This window comes from Symphalangus syndactylus, chromosome 2, assembly GCF_028878055.3.
Source record: "Symphalangus syndactylus isolate Jambi chromosome 2, NHGRI_mSymSyn1-v2.1_pri, whole genome shotgun sequence".
In the NCBI taxonomy this organism is placed as follows: Eukaryota; Metazoa; Chordata; class Mammalia; order Primates; family Hylobatidae; genus Symphalangus; species Symphalangus syndactylus.
In genome coordinates this window covers 19,517,382-19,530,983 of record NC_072424.2, presented here as the reverse complement: position 1 = coordinate 19,530,983, position 13,602 = coordinate 19,517,382, and the positions used below count along the sequence as shown (strand labels likewise).

General features: G+C 39.0%; 1 pseudogene; it reads right to left on the bottom strand.

The window, feature by feature from the left end:
• Positions 1–351: 351 nt before the first annotated feature.
• On the bottom strand, positions 352–11,677 carry LOC129461959 (L-lactate dehydrogenase A chain-like; annotated as a pseudogene).
• Between the last annotated feature and the right edge of the window lie 1,925 nt (positions 11,678–13,602).

The window sequence follows — 13,602 nt, the reverse complement described above, 5'->3', positions numbered from 1 at the left end:
TGTATAGTTCACAAAATAAGATCCTTTGGAACATTTATGCACAAGACATGCGATATTGGATTTGTACACTAGATCCCAGGATGTGACTGACTGGGAAAAAATGTTGGACTGGGAATGTTCGGTGAAGGAGCCAGGAAGTTATATATCACATGGTAAACATCCACCTGGCTCAAGGGGCAAATGCAGCATGTACAGCATTGGCAGTGGTGCCTCAGAGGTGGCAGAACTATTTCACACAAACCAGTTTAGGACTACACAAGATTAGTATCATCCAGCATCAGGATACAGCTGTGGATTTTACAAACCATTTCTATTTCTAACTTCAGGAATTGATGTTTTTCCCAGTCCATCTTAAAATATTACTGGTTTAATCACAGATCAGATAAAAAGGACAACATGCACAACCTCCAACTAAAATCCTGTTGTAGCATAGACAGTGAAATGCTATGACATCAGAAGACTTTAAAATTGCTCTCTTTTTGGATCCCCCAAAGTGTATCTGCACTCTTCTTCAAACAAGCCTCTTCCTCAGGAGTCAGAGTCACCTTCACAAGGTCTGAGATTCCATTCTGTCCCAAAATGCAAGGAAGACATCATCTTTTATTCCATAGAGACCCTTAATCATGGTGGAAATTGGGTGCACCCGCCTAGGATTCTTCATTATACTCTCTACCAAATCTGCTACAGAGAGTCCAATGGCCCAGGATGCGTAGCCTTTGAGTTTGATCGCCTCGTAAGCATTCTCAACCAACTGCTTGTGAACCTCTTTCCACTGTTTCTTATCTGTATCAGTGCCTAAATCTGGGTGCAGAGTCTTCAGGAAGACACCAGCAACATTCACTCCACTCCATATATGCACACTGGAATCTCCATGTTCCCCAAGGACCCACCCATGACAGCTTAATAGGTGAACTCCCAGTCTTTCCCCATCAGGTAATGGAATCGGGCTGAATCCAGATTGCAACCACTTCCAATAATACAGTTTTTGGGAAAGCCATTTATCTTCCAAGCCACGTAGGTCAAGATATCCACTGGATTTGAAACAGTAAGCAACTTGCAGTTCGGGCTGTGCAAATCCACAATTTTAATCACAGACTTTAACACCCCTCTCTCAACAACTGATAAAACAACTAAATAGAAAATCAGCAAGGTTATAGATTAACTCAACAACAGGATCTAATTGACATTTATAGAAGCCTCCACATAAAATAGCAGAATATATATTCTTTTCAAATACTCACAGAACATATACCAAAGTAGACCATATTTTCGGCCATAAAACAAACCTCAACAAATTTAAAAGAATTGAAATCATCCAGGGCATGTTCTCCAACCACAATAGAACCAAACTAGAAATCCCTAGCAAAAAAAGATTACAACAAAATATCTAAACAAGTGAAAACTAAACAATATGCTTCTAAATAACTTACGGGTTGAAGAGGAAGCCTCAAGAAAAATAAACAAATAGATTGAATGTAATGAAAATGAAGATACAGCATATCAAAATTTGTGGCCAGGCATGGGGACTCACACCTGTAATCTCAGCACATTGAGAGGCCAAGGTGGAAGGATCACTTGAGCCCAGGAGTTTGAGACCAGCCTAGGCAACACAGTAAGACCCCATCTCAAAAAAAAAAAAAATAGAAACGAAATTTGTGGGACACAGCTGTGTTGAGAAGGAAATTTGTAGTACTAAATGCATATGTTAGAAAAGAGGAAAGGTCTCAAATAAATAATCTAAACACCCACCTCAATAACCCAGGTTAAAAAAGAGCAAAATTAACACAAAGCAAGCAGAATGGAGGAAATAATAAAGCTAAGAGAAAAAATCAATAAAATTGAGAACAGGAAAACAATGAAAAAAAACAATAAAACAAAGAGCTAATTCTTTGAAAAAAAAATCAATAGAGTTAACAAACCACTGACAAGACTGACAAAGAAAAGGGAGAAGGCACAAATTATCAGTGTCACAAATGAAAGAGGGGACATCACTACAGACCCTGAAGATATCAAAAGAATACAAAGGGAATGCTAAGAACAACTCTAAACACATAAACTTAACAACTTAAATGAAATGGGCCACTTCTTCAAAAACCACAAACTACCACAACCCATCCAATATGAAGCAGATGAGTTAATAGCCCTCTAACTATTAGGGAAAATTAATGTATAATTTTAAATCACCACCCCCACCCCAACAACAACAACAACAAAAAAAACAGAGCTATCTAGAACCGATGATTTCACTGGAGAATTCTACAAAATTATTAAAGAGGAACCGACACTGATTCTATACAATCTCTTCAAGAAAATACAAGAAGAAAGAACACTTTCCAACTCATTTTATGAAACTACTATTACCTTGATACAAGAACAGACAAAGACAGTACCAAAAAAGAAAACCACAGACCAATATCCCTTATGAATATAGACACAAAAATTTTTAACAAAATATTGGCAAATAGAACTCAGCAATATATAAAAAGAATTATACTTCATGATCAAGTGTGATTTGTTCCATGGATATGAGGCTGATTCAATATTCTAAAATCAATCAATCAATCAATCAATCTAATTCACCATCATAACAGGCTAAAGAACAATCATATGATCTTATCAATTGATGCAAAAAAATGCATTTTGCAAAATTCAAAATGCATTCATGATAAAAACTCTTAGAAAGATAGGAATAGTGGGAACTTCTCCTGCTTGCTAAAAACACCTACAAAAACCTACAGCTAACATTATACTTAATGGTGAGAGACTGGATGCTTTCTCACTAAGACTGGGAACAAAGCAAAGGTATTCACTCTCACAACTTTTATTCAACATAGTGCAAGAAGTTCTAGCCAGTGCAACAAAACAAAACAAAACAAAAAGGAAACAAAAGGCATACAGAGGGAAAAGGATCTAGAACTGTCTCTATTTGCAGGTGTGATTGTCTAAACAGATTCCAAACAAATCTACAAAAAATTCCTAGAACTAATAAATGAGGCCAGCAGTGTTACTGGACATGAGATAAACATACAAGAATCAAGTGTATTTCTATATACTAGCAATAAACGTGTAGATCTGGAAATTTAAAATACAGTACCATTTAAAATTGCTCAGAAAGTAAAATACTTCAGTGTAAATTTAACAAAACATAAACAGAACTTCCATACTGAAAACTACAAAATACTGATGAAAGAAATCTAAGGACGTCTAAATAAATGGAGAGATATACTATGTAAATGGATTGGAAAACTACACAATAAAGATGTCAATTCTCCTCAAATTTATGTACAGTTTCCTTTCTAAACTCTAGCAAGAATTTTATAGACATAGACAAGGTTATTATAAAATCTATATGGAAAAGCAAAGGAACTAGAAGAGCTAAAAGCAGTTTTGAAAAAGAACAAAGCTACTATAATCAAGACTGTGTTTGTTGGTGGATAAATAGATGCATAGATCAATGTGATATAATAGAAAACTCAGAAATAGACTCACACGAGAATGTCCAGCTGATTTTTTACAAAAGTGCAAAAGCAATTTAATGGAGGAAAGACAGTCTTTTAAGCAAATCATGCTAAAACAGTTGTACATCCATACGTAAAAAAAAGGGGGGGTTGTTAAGGAGAACCTCAAGATAAGTCTCACATCTTATATAAAAATTAACTCAAAATGGATTATGGACTTAAGCATAAAATATAAAAACTATAAAACTTTTAAGAAAAAACAGAAAATCTTCAGTATTTAGGAGGAGGCAAATAGTTCTCAGGTTTAACACTAATAGGAAAAATTGATAGGTTGGCGTTCATCAAAATTAAAAACTTCTGCTCTGCAAAAATATCCTGTTAAGAGAAAAAAAAAATGCAAGCTAAAGAGTAGGATCTAGTAGCATCTAGAAGATACAAAGAACCAAGGGTGAAAAAAATCCAATTAGAAAATGAGCAAAAGATATAAACAGACATTTCACTAAGAGGATACACAATGGCAAACAAGCACATGAAAAGATATTCAACATCATTAGACATTATGGAAAGGTAAATTGAAATTATGATGAGATATCACTAGGACATATCAAATGGCGACAATAAAAAATAGTGACAACACCAAATGCTTACAAGGATGCAGAGAAACTGGATCATTCATACATTGTTGCTGTCAATATGAAATGGCAGAGTCACTCTGGAAAACACCATTATGGTTTATTTGTAAAACTAAACATGCAATTACCATAAGATCTAGCAATTTCACTCCTGGACATTTATCCCAGAGAAAGACTTATGTTCACACCACCATACATGAAGGTTTATAGCAGCTTTATTTATAATAGCTAAAAGTTGGAAACAACCCAGATTTCCTCCAATGGATATACAGGTAAATAAACTGTGATGCATACCATGGAATACTAATTAGTAATAAAAAGGAATAAACCATTGATATACACAACAGCACGGATGACTCTCCAGAGAACTATTTTAGTTGAAAAAAGCCAATCTCAAAGGTTATATACTATATGGTTCCATTTATATAACATTCTTAAAATGAAAAAATGTACATAAATGGAGAACAAATTAGTGGCTGCTAGGGGTCAAGGGAGGGGTGGACACAAGAGGGAAGTGGATGTGATTATAAAAGGGCACATGAGGGATCCTTGTGGGGATGGAAATGTTCTGTATCTTGACTGTATTAATGTTAATATCCTGGTAATGTAAAACTATAGTTTTACAAGATGTTACTGTCTGGGGAAACTGGATAAAGGATATGTGAGATCAGGCTGTATCAATTCTTACAAGTGAATATACAATTGTCTCAAAATAAAAATATATATAATAAAACAAAACCATAGGAGGTCTTTGCACTTTCCAAAAGGGCTCAAAAAATAAAATCTGATGCTGCCCTTGTGCAAATAACTAATGGAAACCAGGAGTTTGCTCAGCTAAGGGATGTCAATACTTTCATTCCAATGAAGGGAAATGGTAGTTTCTCCATGATCTGCTTCAAACATTGCAGTAGAGTTTAGTGATTCTGGGATGGATGAGAACATTTGACAGAGGCATTTGCTTTCATTTTTAAGTTTTCCTCCAAGGCAAAAAACAGCTTAAGAATTTCAAGAGCATATTGCTTTACCAAGGTTTTTTGTCTGACGCAACAAGCAATCTTGTAGAATGGCTCAAGACAATACTCCTATATTAGAGAAAATCCAATTTTGGTAAAGATCCAAATTTTTTCAGTTGAACTTTTACTCAGACAAAAGAGACAGACCATGTATTTTCAGGGCATAAGGAACTATCTTAGCTTCCTTGACTCCGTATTTCCATGAAGAATCTTGACACAAAAGATAACTTCTAACTTTTATGTTACGTCATTTTCAATGATATAAGTAAAGTCCAAGAATATACAGATGTTGTCATACGCTCTTTTTGTGATATTTCCCAGCCTAAGATGGTATCAAGGGATAAATAGACAGATGGACCAGGCGCGGTGGCTCACACCGGTAATCTCAGCAGACCAAGGCGGGCAGATCACAAGGTCAGGAGTTCGAGACAAGTCTGGCCAACATGGTGAAACCCCGTCTCTACTAAAAATACCAAAATTAGCCAGGCGTGGTGGCATGCGCCTGTAGTCCCAGCTACTCGGGAGGCTGAGGCAGGAGAGTCACTTGAACCTGGGAGGCGGAGCTTGCAGTGAGCTGAGATCGAGCCACTGCACTCCAGACTGGGTGACAGAGCAAGACTCTGTCTCAAAAAAAATAAACAGATGTTCATAATTATAGTGACATGACATGCTACATTCTCAATTCATATCAAAGAAAGCTGTTTTGGATATCATGTCAATGGAAACAATCATTGGACACTGAACTATATACTGCTTTGCATACTATTATTTATTTAGTACGAAAGCGTATTTTAATTAAAATATAATTTGTATGGAAAAACATCCTATGTTTGTGAATCAGACTTATTATTGTTCAGATGACAATATTCCCCAAAGTTATCTACAGATTTAACACAATCTTTATCAAAATCTCAGCTGACTTCTTTGCAGAAATTGACAAGCTGATCCTAAAATTCATATGGAAAATATCTAAATAGCCAAAATAACTTTGAAAAATAACAAATAATGCATTTGAAAGATTCACACCTCCTGATTTCAAAACTTAAAGCAAAGCTACAGTAACCAAGACAGTGTAGTACTGGCATAAGAACAGACATCCAGATCAATGAAATAGAATTAAAAGCTCAGAAATAAACCCCCATGTTTATGGTCAGTTGATCTTTGATCAAGACTATTCCATGGGGAAAGAATAGTCTCTTCAACAAATACTGCTGGGACAACTGCATATCCATGTAAAAAAGAATGAAGTTGGACCCCTACCCGAACCCACATACAAAAATGAACTCAAAATGGATTAAAGACCTAAGTGTAAATGCTAAAATTATAAAGATCGTAGGAGAAGACATGGGCATAAATCTTCAGGACCTTGGATTACACAATGATTTCTTGAGTTTGACATCAAAAGCACAAGCTACAAAAGAAAAAATAAGTAAACTGGGCTTCATCAAAGTTTTAAACTTTTGTGTTTTAAAGCATACCATCGAGAAAGTGAGAAGATAGCTCACAGAGTAGGAACAGATACTTTCGAATCATATCTCTGATAAGGTATTTGTATCCAAAATATATAAAGAACTTCTACAATTCAATAATAAAAAGACAAGTAACCCAACTAAGAAATAGGCAAAAGATTTGAACAGACATTTCTTCAGAGATATCCAAGTGGCCAATAAGCAAATGAAAAGATAACATCTTAAGTGATCAAGAAAATGCAAATCAAAACCATAATGAAATATCATCTCATACCCATTAGGATGGCTACTAAAAAAAAAAAACAGAAAATAACAAGTGTGGGTGAGGATGTGGAGAAATTACAGTCTTTATACACTGCTAGTGAGAATGCAAATGGTGCAATCACTTTGGAAGTTAGTCTGGCAGTTTTTCAAAAAGTTAAGCATAGAGTCATAAGACTATGACCATGCCGAGCATATACTTGGCAATTCCACTCCTAGGTATATATTCAAGAGAAATTAAAAGCATATGTCCACACAAAACCTTGTACATGGTAATTCATAGCAGTATTATTCAAAATAGCCAAAAAGTGGCAACAATACAAATATCTATCAACTGATGAATAGATAAAATGTGGTATACCGATTTAATGGGATATTTGGCAATAAAAGGAAATGAAGTAGTGATACATGCTACAGTTTGGATGAACCTTAAAAACATTATGCTTAATGAAAGAAGCCAATCACAAAAGACCACATACTGTATGTATCATACGAAATGTGCAAAGTAGGCAACTCTATTGAAACAGAAAGTAGATCCGTGGTTGCCTAAGGCTGGTGAGATGAGGAGGAAATGGGGAGTGACTGCTCATGAGCAGTCTCTTCAGGGTAATGATAATATTCTAAAATTCATTGCGGTGATGGTTGTGCAACTCCATGAATATGCTAAATACGAGTGAATTGTAAACTTTAAATGGGTAAGCTGTATAGTAGGCAAATTATTATTGTCATTATTATTATTTAGATGTGGTGTCTCACTGTGTTACCTAGGCTGAAGTGTAGTGGCAAAATCTCAGCTTACTGCAGCCTTGACCTCCCTGGCTCAAAGGATCCTCCCACCTTAGCCCTCCAAGTAGCTGGGACCACAGGTATGCACCACCATGCCTGGCTAATTTTTGTACTTTTTGTAGAGATCGGGTTTTGCCATGTTGCCCAGGTTGGACTAGAACTCCTGAGCTCAGACAATCTACCCACCTCGGCCTCCCGAAGTGCTGAGACTACAGGCGTGAGCCACTGCATCTGGCCATGGTATGCAAATTATATTTCAATAAAACTGTTATAAAAATATGTATGTAGAATTTGTGCCTAAAAACATATGAGTTCATACTGACATAAACAAATGAGCAAATGAATGAATAAATGGGGGAAAGTAGGCAAATATTCTGTGCAGAACAATTCCAAATAATTTATGTAGATACTTGCCCTCAAGGAAGTGGAGTATAATGCTCCACTCCTTAAGCATGGGCTGTACATAGTGACTTCTATCCAAAGAGTATGTATAGAAAGGAGGAGGAAAAAGTAACTTTATGGTGGAGAAATCTGACAAATAGAACCTCAACCAAGTGATCAAGGTCAACATCATGCTGATAGAATGTACCCTTGATATAGTGAGAACGATAGTTTATCTCTGTGGTCTTCTTCCCAAAAATGCATAACCTCAGTCTAATTATGAAAAAAATAGACAATTCCCAGTTGAGAGACAGTCTACAAAATATCTGACCAGTGTTCCTCAAAACTGTAAAGCTCATCAAAAAAAGGAAAAATCTGAGAAATTATCATATCCAAGAGTAGGCTAAGGATATATGACAACTAATGTAACATAGGATCCTATATGGGATCTCGGAACAGAAAAAAGGTATCAAGAAAAAACTAAGGAGATCTGAATAAAGTATGAGCTTTAGTTAACAATAATATACTAATATTTGATCATTAATTGTGACAAATGTACCATACTAATGTAAGACGTTTGTAACAGGGAAAACTGGGTGTAAAGTATATGAGAACTCTCTATACTACATTTGAAATTTGTCTGTATTATCTTAAACTGTTCTCAAATAAAATATCCTTTTTTACAAAAAAAGAAAACACAGAGAGCTCTCCTCTTTAGCCTCACAGAAGGCAAAGTTTCAACTTTCTTTGGTGATCTGTGTTAGTCAGATCAGGATACTATAACAAATTGCCACAGAATGGGTGGCTTAAACAACAAACATTTATTCCTCACAGTTCTGGAGGCTGGGAAGTCCAAGATCAAAGCACCAGCAGATTCGGTTCCTGGTTATGTCTTCACGTGGCAGGGGTGATGGGGGGGTTCTGTCCTATCTCTTCTTATAAAGTCATTGATCCCATCATAAGGACTGTACCCTTATGACCCAGTGACCTTCCAAAGACTTCATCTCCAAATACCATCATATTAGAGATTATGGTTTCAACATAAATTCAACAAATTCTGGGGGACACAAACTTTCAGTTCATAGGAGTCGGCCCATATCCAGGTTAATTTGACACCAGCTGCTGCTGCCATTCATAGGGAATTGATCCCATGTTTGTCCTGGCTCCAAAGATTGTACCTCCTACTTCTACTCCAAAAAGGGTTGATGACATCACCAAGGCAACTGATGATAGAAAAGTAAGATAGTAAGAACAGCCATGAAGTTAACTCTTCAGAATTGGATAAGCAGGACTCTTTTCTGATCCTCAGAGCCTTCAAGGAAGCATCCAGTGACCGAGAGAAGCAGGAAAATATTGAGAAGGTAGAAATGTTACTATTGACAAGACAGTCAGCATCACCCAACACATGAGGCACAGAGCTTTGGCTGAATGAAGATCTTCTCTGAAACAATAAGATGGCGGGGGTGGTGCTGTGCCCAATCTGTGGGCTACAATGCCCATGGCCCCATCCTCTCAACAGCACGTGACATCAGCCAAGTGGTCAAACATTGGTTAGCCAAGAGGCTCGAGGAGATTGTTTCAATAAACAACCATTCTACCACCATCAAAGTGAAAGCAGACATGACGTTATGTTGTTTGGTTGGATGGTTGGTTGGTTGATTGGTTGGTTGGTTGGTTTTTTTGGGATGGAGTCTCGCTCTGTCTCCCAGGCTGGAGTGCAGTGGTGCAATCTCAGCTCATTGCAACCTCTGCCTCCCAGGATTAAGCAATTCTCCTACCTCAGCCTCCTGAGTAGCTGGGATTACAGGTGTGTGCCACCACACCCAACTAATTTTTATATTTTTAAGAGAGACAGAGTTTCACCATGTTGGCCAGGCTGGTCTCGAACTCCTGATCTCAGGTGATCTGCCTGCCTCGGCCTCCCAAAGTGCTGGGATTACAAGCGTCAGCCACCACGCCCAGCCCATGATGTTTTTTAAATCTCTATTTCTTCTTAATCCAGGAGAGAGTGAGGTGAATCTACTTTTAGAAAAGGAATTCAGCATTGTATAGCAAGAAATGTTAATATTTCAGCTCATGTAAACCAGTAGTTTCACTGCTAGGAACCAAACCTGAGGAAATAATCCAAAATGAGGTCAAAGCCCAGGAAATGTTCTTTATTGTTAATAATGAAAAACTGTTAACAATTTAAATATTCGCTAGAGATGAATGACTAAGTAAATTATGGTACATATAATTATAGCTATGATAGAATCTTATGTCGTCATTAAAAATATTCATGGGCTGGGCACAGTGGCTCACACCTGTAATCCCAGCACTTTGGGAAGCCAAGGTGGGAGGATCACAAGGTCAGGAGATCGAGACCATCCTGGCTAACATGGTGAAACCCCATCTCTACTAAAAATACAAAAAATTAGCCGGACATGATGGCGGGCGCCTATAGTAGGCAGAAGAATGGTGTGAACCTGGGAGGCGGAGATTGCAGTGAGTGGAGATCGCACCACTGCACTCCAGCCTGGGAGACAGAGCGAGACTCTGTCTCAATAAATAAATAAATAAATAAATAAATAATATATATATATATATATTTATGAAGATTTTCAATGACATGCAAAAATATACAGTGAAAAAGTAAGAGGCACTGTGGCAGACTGCTGGTGACCTCTCAGTACCCTGTCCCCATTCTCCCCTTCTTCCTTCAGAAGAGAGCCTGATGTTCAGGTGAGCTCAAGAACACCCAGCTAGAAGGCTTACCACACTGCCTCCCTTGCAGCTGGGAGAGTCATGTGACTGAATTGCCACGATGTATGAGCCTTATAGGTAAAGGGGTTTAAAGCTGATAGGGGCCAGGCACAGTGGCTTATGCCTGTAATCCAAGCACTTTGGGAGGCTGAGGCAGGTGGATCGCTTGAGGTCAGGAGTTCAAGGCTAGCCTGGCCAACATGGTGAAATCCTGTCTCTACTAAAAATATAAAAATTAGCCGGGCATGGTGGCACATACCTGTAGTCCCAGCTACTTGGAAAGCCGAGGCAGGAGAATCTCTTGAATCCAGGAGGAGGAGGTTGCAATGAGCCTAGATAACGCCACCTTACTCCAGCCTGCGCGACAGAGCGATACTCCATCTAAAAAAAAAAAAAAAAAAAAAAAGATGATGAGTTTTGCCTGAGTCCTTGGGTCTGAGTGGGAGGGTGGTTGCTGGGCAGAGTTAGCCAGTGGGTTTTGGTGGCAGAAAGGTAAGGAGATTAAAGGTGATGGCTCCAGGAACAGGCAACTCCCAGCCCTAGGCCCCAGGAGCCCAGCTGAGCTCAAGCACCTGGGAAGGTGTGATGGAAGCTCCTCTGCAGATCAGATTTGGCCCTGGAGGACCTGGAAGCAGAGGGAGATGAGAGCCTGAATGGGCAGCTCCGCCTCCTTGGGGCTTTCCCAACCCCTCCTCTCCAGGCAGTCCCCAGGCTGCCTACAGGAATCTCATCAGTTGCCTTAAATTAGGTGCCATCTCCCAGATAGGCGCAATGCCTACTGTCTTGCCTTCCATATCAAATGCCTTGATCAACCTGTCATTTAATAATCCAAATCACAAGTCTGAGCGGTCTGACATCTTATCCAGGATCAGAGCCCCCTGAAACCTAAAAGAATGTCTGGCTTTTGGTGGGGGACCATATTCATCAATAGTCATGCTGTGTTACTCAGTGCTGTGTTCATGCAATGTTAGTTCCCCCTAAAAGAGGCATGGGAGGGTTGTTATGGCCAAATATATTTGTAAAAGACTCCAGTGGCCAGGCATGGTGGCTCACGCTTGTAAGCCCAGCACTTTGGGTGGGCGGATCACCTGAGGTCGGGAGTTTGAGATCAGCCTGACCAACATGGAGAAACCCCACCTCTACTAAAAATACAAAATTAGCCATGTGTGGTGATGCATGCCTGTAATACCAGCTACTCGAGAGGCTGAGGCAGGAGAATTGCTTGAACGCAGGAGGTGGAGGTTGCAGTGAGCCGAGATCGTGCCATTGCACTCCAGCCTGGGCAACAAGAGCGGAAACTCCGTCTCAAAAAAAAAAAAGACTCCATGTTCTATCTCCACTTAGGAAATTACACTGTATACTAACATAATAAAGGCTATGAAAAGTCCCACAGTAAAGACAACATTCATACTTGAATATTTTCCTGACTTATGTAACCAGGAACCCTTTTTTTCATAGAGCGTCTATTAACTTCTTTTAGAACGCATCCAATTAGAAATGCTATCCTAGATGCTTGAAAAATATCTTATTTTGTTCCCTAATTAGATAAATTTCATATCTGTTGGGATCTGAAATTTTTATGTCTGTCATTATTACTACATTTGGAATTACTACTTTGTTTCAGAGTAGATTTCCTTCTGACTGAAAAATGCATAGTTTATTCGACAGCAGGGCTAGGGAAGACCTGGAAACATTGCATCACCTTCTTCTCTGATTACATCCTTGTGGCATGGGGAATGTTATTTGCATTTGAACTGTATCTCCTGTTTCAGCTGGAAGTGATACAAAGTTCCAATCACTAGCTCACTCATTTGTGCACCATACACTTACTAAATCTCTACCACATGACAGGACCGTGCTAGCCACTTTACACATAGTATTTCAAGCCCTCACAGTCCTGAAAGGAACTGTTATTATACCCATTGCACAGGAAGGAAACTGAGGTCAGCTAAGACTGTTACTAATCCAAGAGCACACAGGGATCAGGGCAGTGGTTGCACGGCTCACATGGCTTCCCTCCAGGGGCCTGCGCTCTCCCTCCCTCTCCGCTGTCACAGGGCTCTCAACTATTGCCTGACCTGCATCTTTGACGCTGCATGGGTTTCAATTTGGTGTCCCTAATTGGAATCAAATATTTCTGACTCTGGAAATAAATACTGTTAAACAGTGGCTTGTGCACAGAATAAATAAGTGTCTGTTGCTAAGGAGACATCGGGAAGATGAAAGAGCAGGAGGAGGATTCCAGCCTCTCAGAGGCCCCAGGACTTGGCTCCACCTGAACTAAGGCAGGGGCTGGGCAGGTGAAGAACTGAGCAAAGTACCCAGGGAAAGGGGGCAGCTGCCTTTCCACCCCAGACGATTGCAGGCCCATGGGCCAGATGCGTTGTTCAAGAGAAGTTAGAAATCTCTATTTTTTGTGAAATCCATCAAGTTGTAACCACCAGCAACTGTAGCGGGTTGAACAGTATCCTCCAAAAATTCATGTCCACTTGGAAACTCGGAAAGTGACCTTATTTGGAAATAGAGTCTTTGCTAAACTAATTAAGGATCGAGATGAGATCAATGCATGTACAAGCCAAGGACCCCGAGGATGCCAGCAGCCACCACAAGTCAGGAGAGAGGCATGGGGTGGTCTCTCAGAGCCTCCAGAAGGAACCAACCCTGCTGGAATCAGAAGGAATCCACACCTTCCTTTCAGATTATTGGATGTTTGGCCTCCAGAACTATGAGAGAATACATTTCTGTTGTTTCAAGCCATCTGGCTTATGGTAATTTTTTACAACCCCAGGAAAGTAATAGAGCAATGAAATTTAATTTTTAGTAATACCACTTGAGCCAGCAAAATCAACCTGTGAGGCAG